Below are 23,071 nucleotides of genomic sequence, written 5' to 3' on the forward strand. Positions count from 1 at the left end.
AAATATTCAATTTACATAAATTCAGAACCTGTATTTGGTTTAGACAGCATCATGACATCCTAATTTTTCTGTAGTTTCTGTAGTTTTGGAACATTATAAGAATGCAGATTTAATTATTCAGCCATTTAATACTCCCCAGTGATACACATTACTTTTAAAATTTAGCATTAGCAATAAACAATAATAATATAATATTGTTGAAAATTCACTGATAATAAAATAAACATTCATTTATTGGCTGAGAATTATATGTCAGAAATTATATTAGCTATTTTAGATGAGTATCAGGCTTAAATATAGAGTTAAGTCTTAGGTTTAAAAACTTATATATAGGGGCACCTGGGTGGCTCAATTGGTTAAGCAACTGCCTTCGGCTCAGGTCATGATCCCGGAGTCCCGGGATCGAGTCCCGGGATCGAGTCCCACATTGGGCTCCAGCTCCATGGGGTGCCTGCTACTCCCTCTGACCTTCTCCCCTATCATGCTCTCTCTCTCTCTGTCTCTCTCTCAAATAAATAAATATTAAAAGAAAAGAAACCTTATATATAACAACATGACTTCCAAGTGGCAGAATCTATATTTAGTTTATTTCTAAAACTGACATTTACCCCACATACCTTGCTTTTTTGTTTGTTTGTTTTTAAGATTTTTTTTTTATTTGAGAGAGAAAGAAAGAGAGAGCACAAGCTGGGGGAGGGGCAGAGGGAGAGGGAGAAGCAGACTCTCCACTGAGCAAGGTCCGCCCCCCAACATGGGGCTTGATCCCAGGACCCCCTAGATCATGATCTGAGTGGAAGGCAGATGCTTAACAGACTGAGCCACTCAGACACCCCTATACCTTGCTTTCTACCTAATTTCTACATAATTTTCCTTAAAGCAAAGAAAGTTCTCTGAAATCTTATTTCATTCCACAGTATCATTATAAGTCCATGTGAGTCCACTTCCCTTAGTAAAAAAGTTCATGACTGTAAAATTTAATTTTGAGTGACATTTGGATTTAACAAATAAAAAACTATTTAAACTTCCCTGGTACTCTAATGTTCATCTCCATACTTTTATCTATCTATTGATAGATAGATAGACAGGGAACTTTCAGATTTATTGTTTTGCTAGTGAACAACTTGGATCTTACTAAACTTTTTGTTAACCCATTTAAAAATACAGGCTCAAATATTATTTTCATTGACTAAATCAAAATAGCATTACTTCTACTCTTATGTGCATTATTTGATATTTGGCATTTAATTGGCTAAAGACTTTGACCAGTTAAGGATAACAGCATAATGCATGCATACCTATGCTATAATCATATTCAAAGAGATCTTCATTTTCATTTAGTTTTGAAAATCATGTCTCATTACTGCCTAATATTTTATATTTTTTGATCCAAAAAGAAATACTCAATTTGGAATATTATGTAACTTGAAATGCTTTGTGTGATAATGATTTCAATAGCCCCCTAAGTCTCAGTAAATCAAGTAGAAGTATCATGATGGCTAACACTCCATTATTTTCTATAGTTCAAGTAATCCCTCTATCAGGTTTACAAAAGCTCTGATGTGTTCCTTCTTTACTCATAATCCTCCTTGAACACTGCATCCTACAGTTGCTTGGCTTTTTCTCTCATCACTGGAACAAGCATCATTACTGCTAAGGACTTCATAAGTCATTCTTCATTTTTTTTTAAATAACAATGCAGGTTGAGGAGCACAGAAATTACCATTCACTGGGTATCTTCTGGTAATGTAATGAACAAAACGTGGCTGCTGTCACTTAGCCACTCCATCAAGAATGTGTTTATTCTATCTGACAACTACAAAGACTTCTAATTTCTGAGAACAGTTTCTATCTGGTTTATTCTAATCACAAGACTCTGTTTCATTTTAAAAGGGGGAGAAAACAGTGTTTTGAACTATCACAAGTCTTATAATGAAAAGTAAGCTCAGTGTCTGCTGTATTTTTGTTAGGTTTCAAAATACTTCCCACACTATCTGAACATGTGGACTTTAACAAATAATGCAATATATATCATTACCTTAGACTCTATTAATTACCTAGCTTCTGAATTATTTTACTGGATGCTTTTTTGTTGTTGTTGTTAAAATCCAAAGTCTTTCGGCATGTTACCTCATAAAATAATCAAAAATGATCTCACTTAAATATATATATATTTATTTCAGTATTAAATTATAGTGGTTTCTACATACCAGTTCGGAGATAAACAATAAAAAAGTGTTATTAAAGAACACAGAAAACCCATTTCCTTGGTTTCCATGCCCCCAACACTTCCCCACCACAGACATACACACACAGTAGACCAAAAGAAAAGCCATAAATCTGTACTTTTCCAAAGCTACTAGGTGGGTCTAATGCAGAGCCAATTTATAAATATTGACATAGCACATAGGAACAAACTTCAGGCAACCATATAAAGTAGTTACACAGAAGCTCACCCCATTCCCATTACTACTAGTGAGAAATAAAGTCTGTTAAAATTTAAAAGAATGAGGAGAGAAAACTCAAGTAATTAATTCTAGCAAAAAATAAAAATGAAAAAGGCACAGAATGTGAGCAATATTTGCTGTTGTTTGTCTATTGAAAAGCACACTCACTTTACATTCCGTTTATGGCTAGTAGGATCTAAACATATTGTAGTTGTGACCTATTTGGATCCTGGGGCAACATAAATGAGAGGAAAATAAATATACTTTCACAGCTGAAGAGCAGCTGAGAGAATCTATGTCTAAAATTTGCATTTTTATTTTAGCCTTTTGTGTTTTATGATTAAAGTGTATGTCTTTTAGGCAATGTGTTAATCAGGGTTGATAGCCAATTTAACAATTTTGGTCAATTAATTAAACTGTTTAGTCCATTTCTTTTTAAAGCAATTATTAGCGTGACTAGATTTCAGTCTGTCACCTTGCTATGCGATTTCTATTTGTCCTTTCTATTTTTATCTTTCTTACTTCCTTTCTGACTTCAGTTATTCATTCATTCATTTATTTAATTTTACTAGGTAATTTGATTTTCCTATTGACATCTTAGATCAACTTCTTTTTATTATTCTGCCCATAGGTGTTCTAGGGCTATCAGGATATGCACTTATCAGAGACTATTTAGAGTTAATATTGACAATTTACATTTTAAAATTCACACCACATTCTTGATACCTTCCACTTCCTACTTTCCACTTGTTATACTTACTTAATACTTCATATCTCCCGCTCCTCCTGTCATGTTATCCACTCCCACTTGAAGAAATTCTGAGAAACAATGCAATTCCACTAGCTTTTGCCCACCCTTTGAGCTTTTCTGATATGTCTTTTATTCCAGGAATAATACCTCAATGCTTTCTATTCCAGGATCCTACCCATGGTACCACCCTATATTAATTGTCATGTCTCCTTACTGTCAACTTCACTATGATAGTTACAATAATAATTATTATTACTACTATTATTATTTTCATAAAATGCGCAATGAACATGGATCATCACAGAGACTTTAATTGTATTATGTTCCTTGAAGGAATATCGGTGTTTGTTCCAGGAGGCAATTCAATTACTGGCTTTTGTTCTTGAACTTGTATAGCCCAAGTCCATTCTATGATGTGGTGGCTTTATGAAAGGCTCATTTCCCAAGTTTCCCTAACTCAATGACATTAAAGTCCCCAACTTGGGTTTCTCTGCAGTTTTTGCCAGGGTGAGTTAGAGTGGGCTTTCCTAGAGTTTTATCCTTATGCCTTAGGAGCATCACAGGTATATCAACCTACGCCTGTAGAATTATCAGAAGCTAACAAAGTTTTTCCTTCCTGCCGTGGCTGTACCATTCTGCTTCCCTCAGTTTTTTATTTAGGCTCTACTGTGAACAACATAGCAACTGCTGTCTAGTAAGCCAGCTGAGGTAAACTTTCTTGGAATGTCGGGAGTCCAACATTCAGCCAAGGACTTGTGGGAAATTTCTCTCATACCCTCTTTTCAGAGCACTTTTTCCATTGCCTTTCATCACAAGTTATGGTTGAATCAATGACCCTGAATTCCAATATCTGCTTTCTTAATTCATTAGGACTCCAGCTCTTTATGCATGCCAACTTGTGGGACCAGAGGAAAAACATTCTCCCCAGGAAGAGGATCCAAGTGACTATAATGCTTACTAACGACATCTCCCTTCTCTCAGGAATCACAGCATTGTATTGCCTGTTTTCCAATGCCAGGCAAAACAAGTACAGATTCATATTAGAGACCAGGCTGGATATGCACAAATATCATCCTCTTCATATTTTAATCATAGAGCTGGATAAAAATTTCCAGGAACTGAATGAATATAGAGAAGGTAAAATGCCTAAGGACTGAACCATAGGGGATTCAAATACCTCAAGGTCACAAAGATATGAAAGTATTCCCTAGGGATATAGATAAGTAGTGAAAACTAAGGTGAGAGTTTTCCAAATACCCTGAAAAAAAAAAAAAAGAAAGAAACTATACTAAGCAAAAGGAACATAGCCATTATGAAAATGTGCCTCTCACATCTGCCACACAGCTGACTGCTAGGCCCACCTGCTGTGCTCTGAAATTCATCTCCACATTAGCAGGCACCACACCTGACATGTGCAGCTCTGAGCCAAGGATAAAGTATGCACTTCTCTGAAGGGTGATTTTGTTTGAAGATCCCAGTGAGTCTGCTGATAAATTCTTAGAATTGCAAAGCAGATTGGCCTAAAGAGATTATCTTCAATCCTTTCATTCTTTCTTTCCCTCTTACCTTTCCTTCATTCCATTCCTTTCTTCTATCCTTCTTAGGACTGAGATCTACATCATGATCTCATGACTCTTCAGTCTTTATTTTAGCTTCCTCTCTATATTCCCTCACAGGTATTTCTCCTCAGTAGGTCTTGTTTCTAGTCATCCCATCTGATAATTAGAAACAACTGAGTCTATAAAATGATCTTTACAGGGAAAATAAAACAGTATTCTAAAGATACTGCTATGTTTTGTTAGAATGATGGAATAAAGTAAACTCTCAAAAAGACTTTTAATTTATGAAAACATTGCTGATAAGACTATCGTACATGTAGAAATGGATGACTAAGTCAGATTAAAGGAAGTATAGAGACACGGAATATGTTCTTCCTCATGGCCTTCAGAAAGACCAATGCCATCGACACTTTAGTCTTAGATGTCTAGTCCTCAGACCCATGATACAACACATTTCTCTGGTTCAAGCTATCCAGTTTGTGTTACTTTGTTATGGTACCCTTAGGAAACTAATATACTAGTGGTGCTTCAGGTATCCGTGATGCCAGAATTCTCTGCCTAAATAGCACCAGCCTTGATTATTAGGGATCTGACTCTGGGAGAATGGCCAATGTCTCCATTGTATGCACAGAGTTCAGCAGTGTTCATGTGGTGACTATCCTGGGTGCAGGAGTTACTGTGGACATGCAGTCTGAGATGCCATATGCACATATTTGGTGGCTAAAACTAGAAGCTGGGAGAGAAGGGTGGCGGACAAAAAATGAGCCCCGCCCTCTATGTGCTAACACAATGTATTGTAGAACCCCAAGGTGCCTAAGAATTCTGGGTCCCAACCTACTTCTGAAGTCATTTTCAAGAAGTATTTGTCAATATGAGGCAGAATATATTTTTTATTAAATAATTTATTTGATTTATGATTTGAAAAGTATAGACATGGTATTTAGACCTACATGTCTATTTGGTTCAGGCCACATTACAGGCAAGCCTGCACATGTTAAAATTAATTTCTTCTATTGCCATTAGACACAGACAAATCTTAAAATGAAGTCTCTTCATTTTTATTTTCCAGGCATGGGCTAGTTATTGTTACTTAAAAAAATGTATTACACTATTAACAGAAGGACAATAGGAACAGATATGCTCTTGGAAGTAGTTTACTAGAATACTTCAGGGCATAAAACTGACGAAGAATACTGAATGCATCATCATATATATAACAAACATTGATTATATATCTTACCACTCACTTAAGTTTATGTGATTAAATTAACCTGATTTCTCTACTTGACCAAATGAATTCCTATAAATGGATTTTTACTATGTCAAAAGAATCATCTGAGCAGGGGCGCCTGGGTGGCTCAGTGGGTTAAAGCCTCTGCCTTCGGCTTAGGTCATGATCTGAGGGTCCTTGGATCAAACCCGCATCGGGTTCTCTGCTCAGTGGGGCGCCTGCTCCCCGCCCCACCGTCTGCCTCTCTGCCTACTTGTGATCTCTGTCAAATAAATTAAAAAAAAAAAAAAAAAGAATCACCTGAGCCAATTCAGTGCTCATATAATAAAATTTTAGAGTAGCTACAGCAGTGCTTATTCCTCTTGCCAACATTTAGCAAAATACATACTATGGTCCTATATTTAAAATAGCCTTTTTAACAATTATTTTTCTCTAATCATCACATGTATTCATTTTAAATCCAATAAGAATATTGCTCATATTACTTATTCTTATTGTTCTTTGTATTACTATTTTTACTATTATACTAATTTTTCAACCTCTTCATTTATTAGGCTTGTATCAATAAAAGCATATTTTAATAGCTAAATGAATTTCAATTCATTATTTGATCAAAATATTTTTTGGAATCAAAATGTATGCAATAAATCACATATTTATTCTATAAACAGTTCCAAATACGTATACTTTTATAAATGCATACTTAGAATATATAATCATATACATACAATTAAAACATAACACTTTCTATATCACATGAAAAATAATTCGGACTTTGAAAATACATTTCATGTCATTGGAATTTGTAAACTAAAATGCACTCTGAATATTTATATCAAGTATTTATTTAACATAAGTAAGTTATCAGGACAAATTTGGGATGTAATACTTTACTTGAAATTCACTAGCTAATAGATATGTTAACTGAACTACTCAGAGCACTTAAAAACTGAGATTACTCTATTATTCCATACCATCTAACCTTCCATAAAATTGATCACAAATCCAATACTGAATATGTCACTTCTTGAGAGATGTACCTGAATATTCACTCATGGAACCTAGACAATAAGTGGTAAAATCAATCAATGAGCCACAAGATGAAGGGAACAAATGATAAATGTGAGTTTTGTTTTGTTTTGTTTCCAGAAGTAGATACAGTTGTTCTGTAGCATATTAGTCATCAGTACACGCATTTAAAAAGTCCTTAGTAGTACAACATCTCCAAAGGCAGATTCTATGTAATTGATTATCTTTTTTCAACTATTTGCAGTTATTTGTTAAAATAATAAAAACTAACAAATTCAGCAAAACTTTATGGCAAAAAACCATAAATAATGTTTTACTTTCTCATGGCTTAAGCAAAGTGTTTTTGTTGTTTCACTCTTGAGTAAATTGGAAAGCTATTTGTTTGTGCCATTATTCTCAAAGTGAAAATTGACTTCTCTTCAGATAACTTGTTGTTTATGTTGGAAATTTCTCCTTCTTTTTTTGCTAGAAAAGATTGCTACAGAAACCCAGAAACTTAATTTCCTCTCTTCACTTAAGTAATAATAATTATACATGAAATCTTTGAAGAGACTCTTGTTTTAGAATGTTTTTTCCTCTTTTAGTAGAAGACTGTTATTGAAATAGATTATAATTCAGAATGTTTACTGATATTTATCTTTCCTTATATGTAGTACTTGCCTTTAAAATGAATCATATATATCACACTGTAAATTAAATTTGAAAGAAATTGGTTAATTTTAGCTTTGTCTAGAAAAGATATTGTCTTATCCAATGGTTCTTAAATCAGTAATTTATATTACTTCCAGCACATTACATCCTAACACCACCTGGGAAGTAAAATTTTCTGGAGGGTTGGTTTTCATTTCATTCTAAATGCCCGATTGATGAAATTAAGCATGTAAACATTTAAGAAGCTGGATTAAGAGGTTCATGAATAGAATAAACATTCTTTTACTGTGTCACTTTAGATTTGTTGCAAGATGAAGCATAAAACCTAAAATAAACATTTATAAATGCTGAATTTCTGGCTTAAAATACAACCACATTGCAGAGATACATATACATCCTTATTATCTAAATTTAGTGTCAGAAGAAATCTAAATGTTAATCTAGTTATTCAAATCAAAGTATTCTATTTTATTTCCAAAGAAGATTTATATAAGTTATATAAGATTTATAACGGTTAAGATTCCTGTCCAAGTTTACAGGACTAGATGCTGATAATTTTATTAGTACTCAGTGTTTCTGAACCAATGCAGTTCCCCATAAAATACATCTATTTAGATTTTATACAGATAGCCCTTTTTTACCACAGATGGAATGTGCCAATTTGTGTAACTAAAGCTTTTTAAGAAATTATGAAGAGTTCTTAGTTTCAGGATTATTATTTTGAAATAAAGAAAGCAAATGTTTTATGATAAACAATAATTATTTTAGATTTCAAAAAGTATTTGGGTGAGATAAGTAGCAGATATATATTTTTTAAATATATGGAATGACTTAAATGATTAGATAACTTTGTTCTCAGAATAATATCAGTTTCAGATTCATTTTGTACCTGTAAAATTTAAGACATAACATAGTATGGTGATCAATTAGTGTAAAACTGACAATAGGATGAAGATAGGAGTAAAAATCTCCACCCAGGAAATTAGGCAATGATTACATATAAGGAGTACAATGTTTTGATATCAAGTGGTTTCCAAAAGAAGAAAAAGCTGAAAATTTGATTAATTCAAGTGTTCCTGAACTTTAAAGCATATTCTAATGTACACATGTGCATGTATTCTGTGGAAATAGAAAGACAAATATCTGTTGGAATTATAGAGTTTAAAATTACCAAGAAATGCTGAAAGAGAGAATTATGTGAAAATATGGAAGTGACATAATCTAATTTTCATGATTAGAAAGTAAATTGCAAATTGAAAGACCAAAGTTTTTAGTAAAAATTTAAAAATATAATCAGGACCAGTTACTGTTATTTAAAATTCAACTATACTTTTTTTTGATGGATATTTATTATCTTTCTCAATCTTCGTTTCACTTCTTTTTCTATTTGAAAAAAAAAAAAATATATGACTGAAAACATTTCCCAGACTCCTTTGAACTAAAATCACTGGTGCGGCCAATTAAGTTTTAACAATTCAGTGCACGAATTTGAGGGACAAAGGGGTAACTCCCTTAATAGTATGGGAGACAGGGATCCTTCAAAATGGTCATAATGCATTACAACAGATATGTCCCTAAAGATACCTGTGGCCATGTTACATGGTCACTAGGTCCTTAGGAAAGTGACTTGACCCAGCTTTGGGGGAATTAACAGTTAATGAGATAATGCTAATCACTACAGCTATAGTAAGCTACAATAATATAGTAATTTGGGTGAATGTTGTGTTTTCGCTTGAGTCTAATGCACAGTGGGACCAACACATAGATGATCCACATTTGTGTTTATTTTCCCAGATATGCAATGCATTGTCAGAATAGTCGTAAGTTACGAATTAAAGGAATCTCTTTCTCCTCCACCCTCTCATACCATTAGATCATTGACATGGAAATGTGAGCTTTATTGTAGGAAAGATCCCAAAAAATAGCGAATTTGGTAGGAATAGTCAGGAATAAATTTTGTTTCCATTATTTATTGCCGCATAAGGAAGTACAACAAAAATCACTGGCATAAACAACCACTTTATTATTAGATCTCATAGCTTAGTGAGTCAGGAATCAGACCAGGGCTTGGTAGGGTGACTCTTGTTCAATGCAGCATTGACTGGTATATTAGAGGTATTCGTCTGGTGCCTTGTCTGGATTACATGCACTCATATACTTGGAGCCTGGCATGGGTGGCTATAAGTCTAGGCTAATCTGGGCCTCTTTTCTCTTCAGGTAGTCTCAGAATCTTTCCACATGATCTGACAAGGTAATTACACTTCTTAAAGAGGACTCAAGACTCCTGTAGACTATATTGGGACCTAGCAGACCTCATACAGACTAGGCCCACGCTGACATATTGTCACCTCACCATACTGCAATAAAAACATCTACATGCCAGCCCTCTATGAGATAATTCTCAAAAAATGAGGACTTTTTAAAAAGATTTCCACAACTGCATATTCTAAAGTTATCACAGTTATCACTGGTGAAACTAGTTCTTTGATAATCTCAGGTGATAAAAGACATAATAATAAATAAAGAAGAGATATCTTTTAAAGGGATATCTTATTATTTGTGGGAATAGTCTTTTGCTGCCTCCTTGTCTTTGGGGTATCAGTAAAGGTGAGAATATAAACAGGATTCTTCAGAAAATTTTCTTTTATTTTTTTTTTCATACAGGGAAAGCTGAAAAAAATTTAGAACTTGTTCTAAAGCACAATAGGAGTAAGTTTCTTATGAATGATGAGCGTAAGTCTTCAAGTGTTATATATGTATAAGAAGAATGAGACTAGCATCAACCTGGTGTCTGGAGAAGTCAAAGGGAGGAGACGCTGGAATAAAATTTGTAGTATAAGACTGAAGAGAGGAGGGAAGAGTGGGTATAGATAGCCTGGTCCAATCATATTGGGAAGATCAAAGGAAATATATTTTTCCTTTGGCTGACTGGCTAATTATAAGTTTTCAATTTCTTTTGTCAATAAATGGCTTCCTTCCATCTTGTCACTGCACATTAATTCCATAAGGGATGGAATATGATTCTTAAAATCTGGGTCCAATTTGCAACCCATGACATACTAGGCATTTTTACTTGAGATATTGAATTAATATTCTTCAATAAGTATTATTTTAAATGAAAAGACATTAATAATTAACTGAACATAAGGACTTATACCAATTAAATGAACAGATAACAATATGCTCTCTCTAAAGTATTATATTAATATAAATAAGTTTGCTTAAATATTAAAGAATAATTACAAATTTAAATAAAAGAATGAGAATCCTGTATTTACTTAATATGAATGTAGGGCACAAAGGGGTTGTGTGCGTCGATAAATAGATAGATGATAAACTTTTTTAAGAACAATTTTAGGGTTAGAGAAAAATTAACTGGAAAGATACAGATATTGTCCTTATATCTCCCACTTTCACATATTCATAGCTCCCTATCATTATTATACTATTCTATATTCTTCACCAGAGTGGTACATTTGTCTCAATTGATGAATCTAAATTGATATACATCATGATCACTCAAAGGCCATAGTTTACATTAAAGTTCACTTTTCTTTTGTACTTCAGTGAGTTTGAATGAATGTATAATGACATGTATCCATTATTTTAATATCATACAGAGTAATTTCTATTGCAAAAATCCTCTGCACTTCCCCTACTCATAACTGATTCCCCCTAACTCCTGGCAACCACTGTTCCTTTTGTTGTCTACACAGTTTTGTTTTTACAGAATGTCATAGAGTTGAAATCATATGGTATATAGCCTTTTCAGATTTTTCTTTTTCACTTAGTAAAATGCATTTAAGGTCCCTCAATGTCTTGTTGTGGCTTGATAGTTCATTTATTTATAGTGTTTAGTAAATATTCCATTGTTTAGATGTACCACAGTTTTCACTCACCTAATGAAGGATATTTTGCTTGCTTCTAAGTATTGGCAATTATTTATTTTTTTTTAAAGATTTTATTTATTTATTTGACAGAGAGATCACAAGCAGGCAGAGAGGCAGGCAGAGAGAGAGGAGGAAGCAGGCTCCCCTAGAGAGCAGAGAGCCCGATGCGGGGCTCGATCCCAGGACTCTGAGATCATGACCTGAGCCGAAGGCAGCGGCTTAACCCACTGAGCCACCCAGGTGCCCCAGTATTGGCAATTATGTATAAAGTTACAATAATCATCTGTGAGCTGGTTTTCATGTGCACTCATGTGCACCATTGCTGAATAATATGGTAAGACTGTGTTTAGTTTTGTAGAAAATAGCCAAACTACCCTTCATGGTAGCAGCAATATTTGCATTCCCACCAGCAATGAATAGCAGTTCTTATTGCCATGTATCTTCCCCAGCATTTGGTGTTAATGTTTAGAATTTGGGCTATTCTAGCAGATATATAGTGGTATCTCAATATTGTTTAAATTTGTAATACTCTAATGACCCATGATTGGAACATCTCTTTCAAATGGTTGTCATCTGTATATTTTCTTTGGTGAAATGTCTGTTAAGATATTTTGCCCATTTTTTAATAGAGTTGCTCATTTTCCTATTTTGGACTTTTAAGTGTTCTCTGTATATTTTGTATAACATTCCTTTATCATGCATGCCCTTTTGCAAATGTTTTCTCCCAGTTTATAGCTTGTCTCCTCATTCTCTTGACATTGTCTTTTGTAGAGGAGAACTTTTTAAACTTTAGTCAATTCTTTCTTTCATGGATGGTGACTTTGGTCTTATAGCTAAAAAGTCACCTTCATTTGTAACAACATGGATGGGCCTAGAAGGTATCATGTTAGGCAAAATAAGTAATCCAAGTCCACTTTCAAAAAACACTTTAGTGTTTTTTGTAGTAAGAGTATTTTATAATTATAAAATAATCTCAATTCCTCCCTCCTTTCTATGTTTCACCTATGTCATTAATTTCACTTAGAGATATACACTGTATTTATAACTATATAACACATAGTTACTAATATTATTTTGAATAAATTGTTATCTGTTAGATCAGTTAAAAATAAGAAAAATGAATATTTTTATTTTATCTTCACCTATTCCATATCTGATGTTCTTCCTTTCTTTATGTAGATCTGGAATTCTGACCTGTGTCATTTTCCCTCTCTCTGAAAAACTCCTTTTAACATTTCTTACAAAGCAAATCTCTGACAATTAATTCCCTCAATTTTTGTTTGAAAAACTCTTTATTTCTCCATTACTTTTTTAAAGATTTCTCAAGATACAGAATTTCTAGGTTGGTAGGGTTTTTGTTTTGTTTTGTTTTATATTTCTCCTAATATTTTAAATATTTCAGTGCACTCTCTTTGTGTTTGCATGGGTTGTGAGGAGGAGTCAAATGCAAGTATTATTTTCAAATAGAGATTTTTCTCTGACTCCTTTTAAGACTTCTTCTTTGCCCTTTATTTTCTGCACTTTGAATATAATGTTCCTTTAGCATTTATTCTGAGTGATGTGCTGTGAGCACCATAGATACATGATGTGGTGTCACAATATTTTGGGGAAATTGTCAGTCATTATTGTTTCAAATATTTCTACTGTTCTTTTCTCTTTCTCCTACTTTTAATATTCCCATTATGGGTGCGTTACACCTTTTGTAGTTGTCCCACAGTTCTTGCATATTTTGTCCTTTTTTTTTTTTTTTTATCTTTGTTTTTTAGTTTTAGAGATTCCTTTTTTTTTTTTTAAGAGATTTATTTATTTATTTATTGGACAGACAGAGATCACACGTAGGCAGAGAGGCAAGCAGAGACAGGGGGGAAGCAGGCTTCCCGCAGAGGAAATAGGCCTATGCAGGGCTCGATCCCAAGAACCTGGGATTATGACCTAAAGTGAACAACTGACCCACCCAGGCGCCCCCAGTTTTGGAGATTCCTATTGAGATACTCTCAAGCTCAGAGACTCATTTGTTGAGTCTAGTCTATTAATAAGCCCATCAAAAACATTCTTCGTTTCTTTTACAGTGTTTTGGATCTCCAGCATTTATTGTTTCTTCTTTCTTAGGATTTCCATTTCTGTGCTTACATTGCCCAAGTGTTCTCGCATGCTATTTTATCCATTACAATCCTAAGCATATTAACCATAGGTGTTTTATATTCCAGCACTCTTGTAGTATCTGTCTCACTCTGATCCTTGCTCTGTCTCTTCAAACTGTGCTTTTAGCCCCTTAATACGCCTTGTAGTTTTTGTTTTTATTTTTTTCCTTGACATCTGTACATAATGTATTGGGTAAAAAGAATTGTGACATACACTTTTAGAAATGTGACAGTGTGTGGGTGGAGGGTACATGGTCTATAGTCTGTAGTCCTACGATTAGGGATTGGGTTTCAGTCTTTGGTGAGCCTGTGCTTCTGGTATATAAACCTCGTAAATGTGGGGTATATGGGTGGCTTGGTCAGTTGGGCAACAAACTCTTGATTTTGGCTCAGGTCATGATCTTGGGGTTCTGGGATTGAGCCCTGCATGAGGCTCCATGCTCAGCAGGGAGTCTCTCTGAGGATTCTCTCCTCCCTCCCCCTTTCCCCTCCCTGCTCTCAAATAAATAAATCTTTTAAAAATTTAAAAGCTAAACTTCACAAGTGCTTCTTAGCTCCCACTCCCTCCCTTGGATGGGACAGTAAGGCTACATGAGCTCATAGAATTGGGTATTTTTTCTTTTCTTTTCTTTTTTTTAAAGATTTTATTTATTTATTTGACAGAGAGAGAGATCACAAGTAGGCAGAGAGGCAGGCAGAGAGAGAGAGAGAAAAGCAGGTTCCCTGCTGAGCTGAGAGACTGATTGGGGGGCGGGGCTCAATCCCAGGACCCTGAGATCAGGGCCTGAGCCTAAGTCAGAGGCTTAACCCACTGAGCCACCCAGGAGCCCAAGTTGGGTATTTTCCTTCCTCCAGTAGGATCAAGTTGGATATTTTGCTTCTCCCAGGTCAGACTCTGAAAAAAATGCCAATGGTTTAAACTCTAGTAAAATAGTTTCTCCTGAAAGTAGGCCTCGTTAAGAAGCATGGAATACTGGTACATAATCAAAATGGTTATGTTTCTCTTCCCCCTCAGGAAAGCATGAGAGGAATTTTCTCTAATATTCACCGTGAAAAACTGGTCAAGCTCCTGGAGGTAAAAGTTACAAATTTTCATTCCTCTATGACAAAGATCCCCTGGATTTTTTTAACTCAGACTTGTCTACACTGAGCCTTCATAAGTTTGCTTACTGCAGTTTGGGTTTTCCTACCCCAAAACTGGTTCCAGCAATGATTTCTGCACATGGGTTTCTCCTATAGAAAACTATAATTCTCTGCCTGTTTGCCTGCCTCTCCAGTTTTGGGGGCAGTAGATTTCCCTATGACATAATTTCTCTAACATACCTAAGCTTTTCAGCTTTTTACTTGTCGGTATGACAGTAACAACTTCGAGGCTTCTCGCATGCCTGACTGGAATTCATAAGTCCAAGATGTTCTAAATCATGAAAGTCACAATGACAAACCATGTTTCTCCCCATCACGGCATCTTAATTCAATATTGGGGACGTAGCACTATCTGCATTTCGAATGGATTGCCAACCCAACTAGCTACATATAAACATTTTCTTTTTATATTTATTTTTTATAAATTAGTATTTCAAAAACATTTTGTCCATGGTCTCCTATTAGTAAAATAAAAATTGGAACACTGGTTTCTAGTATGTCTACATTTATACATATATATGCACATATGTACATACATACATACGTGCATATATATGTATATGTATTATACATTATACAATTTTTTTAAAAATTGTGTGTATAATACCTTGTTAAAATCTATTTTAATATCATAATACATAGATCAAATAGACAGGAAAAGATGATACTAAATATGTGCACATGTGCATACACACGCACACGAATACATACATTTCTAATTTCTGTATAAATTATAAAATTTCTAATTTCTACCTCTAATGATTCCTGCACCATAATCGCAATGGATTATCCTGAAAGTCCCCTGCACTGAATGACTCCAGTTTGAGATCATGATCTAGAAACTATTTTAAGAGGTCACATTAGCCTTACATATAGCCTCTTCTGTCTCTTAAAAAGAAAAAAACAAAACAAAACAAAAAAAAAACCTTGAATTTCATGTTTCATGATATATGTTAGATAAACTGTGATTTTCAAAAAGTACATTCTATTTGCTATGAATATCATACAAATTATTAGAATCCAAAGGAAAAGACTATTAAGGAATTCCCAATAGGGTACCTTGGGGGAAGTGTTTTATGTGATTTGTACTCAAATGACAAAGGTTGAGAAATCATATTGCTCTCTCCAGAGGGTTTGTTTTTTATTTTTATTTTTTTTTCCTCTTCAGCAGATAATAAATCCCACAAGTTTCTACAAATTCCCTTTGTCATTACTTTTTTTCTTTTTTTTTCCTATTATCTTGGTGCCCAGGAGTCTAGGATTGCTAGGGGGGTATTTCAAGTACTGAAACACATTCTATATCACACCAAAAAATTATCTTAAATAAAAGATGGTATATCCATATGTATATATGTATGTATGACATACACAAATACACATATATATGTAATCAAAGTAAGACAATGTTTTTCCCTATAACTTTATATAACACATTTTAAACAACTGGTAATTTTTAAGCATTCAGCTATCAAGCTATATAATAAAGAATCCACTAAAGTCAGCACAAATTTGTCCTTACGTAAAAGCACCCATTATTTATTTATTTATTATTATTATTATTTTATTATTATTATTTATTATTTTATTATTATTATTTTAGAATTTTTTATACAAAGTGCCATTTAATAGTAGAAATTATACTTGGAATGCGCACATACTTTGTGTAAATATGTGTTATTTTTAAGAATATCACTAGTATGACTCTGACAAACTGCCAGCTAAAAACTATAGTTCAAATGAAAATGATCTACCTTTAAGAAAATAGACTAAGTATATTTGAAATCGTGGAAAGCGGTATAATCATAATTGATAATAATGTGAAAAAAACATCTAGTAAAATTATGCCTGTCACTGCTGAAACATGGGCTGCAATGGTTGCATATGCATGGTTAGAAACAAGTCAAAACTAGATTTTTGGGTGTTGGAGGAACACCCTGAATAACAGATAAATGCAAATAATTTTCTTTGGAGAGTTAAGTATATCAGTAAGGAACAAAAATAATAAAAAATAAAATCATGACATTATCTAACAAGCAAATACTCTTACTCTTTCAACACACACACACACACACACACACACACACACACACAATGATTTAACTAATCTAAATTTGTTTTATTAGAATATTAATTGAATTAAAAACTAAAGGAAAAGGTACTTCTTATTTTAAGTAGATACTATAAAACCATTTTGATGTTCTATCTCCTTCTCTTCTTGGTTTCATGGCATCCTATATTTTAATCATCATAAATTTCATGATGCTGTATGGTTTGCCTCATTACCATTGTTTTCCCTGAACAAACTGTAATCTCCTTGAAGACCAGGGTCATGTTTTACATGATAACTGCCAGGTGTTTAGTACTAACATTGTGGTTTATAATAAATAGCCTCATGTAACTGACTAAATGGAAGAATAACTGAAGGAGAGGAAGGAAGGAAGGAAGGAAGGAAGGAGGGAAGGAAGGAAGAAAGGAAGGAAGGAAGGAAGGAAGGAAGGAGGAAAGAAAGAATTTTATTCTATTCTTACATTTGAGTATTTTTCTACTTAAAATATTTTCCCAAACACAGATTTCTAAAGTAGCACCCAGATGATCAGGGATATTACCAGCACAACTTGCAGGAAACACAACAAACACAAAATTGTCTCTGAGAGTCAATATCAAATACAGAAGAATGATATATGCCATCCAACCGCACATTAGTATGAAGCAGAAATTCTGAAATAATGACAAATAATATTGGCTAAAGTGTCAACATGCCTAAGGTGAAGGACAGATGAATTTGGTAGGGAACAGCATGATTGTACCATCATTAAAACAGAAATATCATATTGTCCTTTCACAAATCTAGGATGATTCAGTTTTCTCTGTTTGAAAAAGTCAATGTGTTTTTAAAAATAGATATTCTGTATGAGATAGATATGAAAGTTTCTCACAATAGTTTTTTTTTTATTTTTATTTATTTTTTTTAATTTAAAAAAAAAATTTTTTAAAGATTTTATTTATTTATTTGACAGAGAGATTACAAGTAGGCAGAGAGGCAGGCAGAGAGAGGAGGAAGTAGACTCCTTGCTGAGCAGAGAGCCCGATGTGGGGCTCGAACCCAGGACCCTGAGATCATGACCCGAGCTGAAGGCAGAGGCTTAACCCACTGAGCCACCCCACCCAGGCGCCCTTCTCACAATAGTTTTTTATAAATTTATAAAAAAATAAAAGAATATATCACTTAGATAATCAGCCCAGGGAAGCTTTCAACATTAAGAAGACATTTCCAGAGGCATAGCTGGCAGCACAATTCCCTGACAGGTTCTTTCTGGAATGGACTATCCTCAGGAGTTTGATATCTCAGTTCTCCCATGCCAAATGAAAGAGGAAAAAGACGAGAGGTGCTAAACACCAGATGCCAAGTCACACCAACACCTGTGTTTGAGGGTGTGCTTGACTTGGGGGTTAAAGATGCTTGTATACGTTTTTTGTGTATTCGTCACATTCATAATTATCAATCTAAAGTTTTCAACAATATTATGAAAGGGATTGGTTTAATTGAAATCATTAACAATAAAAGTGGGTCTTTTCCTTTTTTTTTTTTTTGCTATATGTACAGACAGAGAAAAAAAATAATTAAACCTGCTTCTTTCACGTAGATAGTAAACCTGCTCCTCAGAATACAGTATCTGAGCTATCATTACAGCAGACCCTCAAACGAGCCAAAAGCAGACACCTAACCAATAGAGCCACCCAGGCACCCCTTCCCTGTGATTTTCTTTTCTTTTTTTTTTTTTTAAGATTTTATTTATTTGACAGAGAGAGATCACAAGTAGAGAAAGAGAGAGGAGGAGGAAGCAGGCTCCTTGCCTAGCAGAGAGCCTGATGTGGGACTCGATCCCAGGACCCTGAGATCATCACCTGAGCTGAAGGCAGAGGCTTAACCCACTGAGCCACCCAGGCAGCCCTTCCCTGTGATTTTCTTAACAATATTTTCTTTTCTCTAGCCTACTTTATTGTAAGACTACAATATATAGTACATATAACATACAAAATGTATTAACCAACTGCTATCAGTAAGGCTTCTGATCAAAAGTAAGCTATTAGTATTCTTAGGCTTGGGGGGAGTCAAAAGTAGTGTGCAAATTTTCAGCTGCATGGCAGGTTGTTTTCCTTAAGCACCCTCGTACTCAAGGGTCAACTACATTAGTAGAAGTAATAGTTACAGCAGTACTATTAAGACTTGTCTCAATTGTGTGCTCTGTGCATACGAAATGCTCATTCAAAAGTAGTTATAATTTATATATGAAATATATAGTTTAAATTTGTATAATGATACTTACTGGATAATTCAGATTAAAATGATTTCCATAATAACTAGCTAATTGGAAAATATTTTGAATTATGTTTTGGGGAGAGATAAGGACAAAATAGCAATATGAAGACATTTTAATATTTCTCTAGTTTTTTACCTTATTTAAAATATCTAGAAATTGACAGAATACCACTGGGATTGGGAATTAATGAGAATTAAGTATGTATAGCAATAAGGCTATTTTCATAATGTTAAATGCCATAGTTTGAAAAACAATTCTGCTCGAACATTTTAAAATTTCACGTTATTAACCTGAAATGATATGGATTCTTATAGATAATTATTTACTATCTTTCATACAAATCAAAACGAATAATAGATATTAACTTTAAATGGGTAAAGAGGAGTAGGAAACCAAGTAATAATTCTACCACTAGTCATAAACCACAAGAGTAACAAACACATAGCTAAAAGCCAAAAACCACATGACATACGGCAATAACAAATCTTTAACAAACTTCCTGAACAAAGAAATGCCTAAGCATATAGTCCGATATATGTATATACACAGAGCGATATATATATGACAACGGTTTTAGAAACTTTTAAAAAATATTTTATTTGGGGCACCTGAGTGGCTCAGTGGGTTAAAGCCTCTGCCTTCGGCTCAGGTCATGATCCCAGGGTCTTGGGATCAAGCCCTGCATCAGGCTCTCTGCTCAGCAGGGGGCCTGCTTCCCTTCCCCTCTCTCTGCCTGCCTCTCTGCCTACCTGTGATCTCTGTCAAATAAATAAATAAAATCTAAAAAATATATATATATATATATTATTTATTTATTTATTTAAGATTTTATTTATTTATTTGACAGACAAAGATCACAAGTAGGCAGAGAGGCAGGCAGAGAGATGGAAGCAGGCTCCCTGCTGAGCAGAGAGTCCGATGCGCCGCTCAATCCCAGGACCCTGAGATCATGACCTGAGCCAAAGGCAGAGGCTTTAACCCACTGAGCCACCCAGGCGCCCCAGGTTTTAGAAACTTTTAATGAAAAAATTAATCAAATAAAATTAGGTGGAAAATTCATCATAGACTGAAATCTTACATATTAAAATAAGTGTCTCTTGCATTGAAATAGCCCAAAATGTGTTCTGATAAAATAACATGATTATTAGGATGATAGTTTCATGGATGATTATTTTTTCTTTACAGTTTTCTATGTTAGTCATACTTTCATTGTAACAATAAATTGTTTCTAATATAAAAATTCAAATCTTACAAAAAAGATTTTTTGTTTTTACAAAAATCTTACTTACAAAATAATCAAATCCTGAACTTTAAGACATTAAGCCCTACAGTTATGTTATGTTAACCTCAAAATTATATATGTATGTTTTCTAATATTATTTTAATTCTTATATATGTCCAGTACAATGTTTAGAAAAAATGATATAGTTTTAACGTTATATATTTTAGCTTTAATTTCACATAAAATGAATATACATTTGCAGTGGATATCATTAACGATTTGTAAGAAAAGACATTTGTCTTAGACATTACCTCTTCTATCAGTGAAGTCTAAGAGTCTAAGAGTGAAACAAATGACATGATATACTATCATAATTAAATTTAGTTTCTGGTATAAAGTGAGAAAGAAAATTTGATACAAGAGAATTTGATTTGTACGAACTATCCATCACATTGTCATACTATAGGCAAATATTTTATGATAATCTAATCAATTTTTGAAAATCATCTTTTAGCATAGGAGATATATATATATAGATAGATAGATATACTAATGCAGCTATATTTTATATTTACTAGCAGAAAAATATGATATTTAAAATAGCCTCCTCTTTAAAGAACATTTTAGTGGCATGAATGTCATCTTTGTATTTTTGGAACTGAAAAATCTTTATCTATGGGCTACTTGGTTGCAGCAATATGAGAAACAATTCCAATGAGAACTGAAACCATGGACATTTGCTCAGCTTATTTTCCATATGAGCATGGCCTTTCTATTTAGTTGTCTTTATCAACTTGATTTTATTATTCTAGGAGACATTGCATAAAAAATAGATGTAACAATTACCACAAACATAATTAGTCAAATAACACAAATCCTAACACTCAGAATTGAGGGTAAATTATTGGCTTATTGTCTCACATTCTGTAGGCCAGATATTGGGCTAGACTAGCTTTGTTGGTTTCTTGACTTAGGGTATCACAAGGCTGAAATCAAAATACTGTCTAAATAAGGCTTTTCCCTAGAAGTATGCAGAAGAATCTACATCCAAGCTAGCTCATTAAGGTTGTTAATAGAATTTCGTTTCTTGCTATTACAGGGCTAATGTCACCCTTTGTTTCCTTGCTGTGAGGTGGGAGCTGCTCTTGGCTTCTAGGCCATTGTATTCTCTGTTATTTTGAATAACAGAGTACTCTGAATCCTTCTAATGCTTCAAATCTCTCTTGTTTCCCTTTCTACCACAAATTTGATAAAAAGTTTTGCTTCTAAATGACTCATACAGTTATACTAGGTACACTTAGACAATCTCTCTTGTGATTAACTCAAAATCAACTGATTAATAAAGTCAATTACATGTGCCAAATCCTTTGCTACATAAGGTAACATAATCATTGGGGGCATCATATCTCATCATACTCACAGTTACATAGATTCTGGTGGGAAAACTTGAGGTGGTACTTTGGAATTCTGCTTATCATAATCAAAGTTGGAGAAAACCCAACATCCAATACAGCTCAGGAACAAAAGCAAAGAAATAGGACGTGTGGATCATCTTGAGGACAACTTCATCAACACTACTTGCTCCAATATAGTGCAGGAAAACATCTAAAAGTTCAATGCCCTTTTTGGAAAACACAGAATGACTCAATCAGTCAATATCTGCACCCAGGAAAAGAAAACAACTTCCTTTCCAGGGTCTATGGAATTCTTTGCTTCTTCATAATTGGCAACCAGTGTCACACCCAGTAGAGGAACAAGGCAAGCAGCACATCTGCTGGCCAGATAGGCTAAAGTGAATTCAACCAGTCACACAATGACTCAACAACTGAAGGCCAGGTTTATTTCACCAACGCTAGGGTGACCGCTAAACAGTATGCAATGACAAGACAGGCCACATGAAGTAGGAAGAAACACCACAGACTGTGGCTAGATGATGAATTGGAAAAAGACTAGGACATTAATCAAATCACTAGATCTGACTAAATATACTGAATTTAAATAAAATAATTTTGCTTAGATTAGAGAATGAAAAGCAAATGTGAGTTTACTTGCCAAAAAAAAAAAATCCCCTTTTTCCATATTTGAATTTTTGAGTAGAAATTAGATTCTGCTTCAGTTCCAAAGAGATATGGTAAACACAAAAAGAAGAAAAAAAATATCTTGCCAATCTGTAGGTTCTGTGAAATCTAAGGGTTCTCCTATCTCACCCTCTTCTTTATATCCAGCACATAATTGTGATGTCACATGTACCCTCTGAAATTTAGAGTATTGGAAAATCTCAGACAAGCACTCTCCTTTTTTTTGAAGATTTTATTTGAATTATTTGACAGACAGAGATCACAATTAGGCGGGGGGCGGAGCGGAGGGTGGGGAGAAGGGGGCAGGGTGGGAAGCGGGCTCCTGGCTAAGCAGAGAGCCAGATGCAGGGCTCAATCCCAGGACCCTGGGATCATGACCTGAGCTGAGGGCTGAGGCTTTAACCCACTGAGCCATCCAGGCACCTCAGACAAGTACTCTTAAATGAACAAATATATAGATATATCATCATCCTTGATGTCAGGAACTCCCACACATTCTGTGTGTGTTTACGTGGTATCAGTTTACAATTTCTTAAGAATAGGAATCCAAGTCAAAAAATAGTCCCTGATCATTTGTTAATTGGCCAGTTTAAAATGTCATGAAATTGTC

Source organism: Enhydra lutris, unplaced genomic scaffold (genome assembly GCF_002288905.1).
Source record: "Enhydra lutris kenyoni isolate GAN:26980312 unplaced genomic scaffold, ASM228890v2 scaffoldscaffold32, whole genome shotgun sequence".
Taxonomy (NCBI): Eukaryota; Metazoa; Chordata; class Mammalia; order Carnivora; family Mustelidae; genus Enhydra; species Enhydra lutris.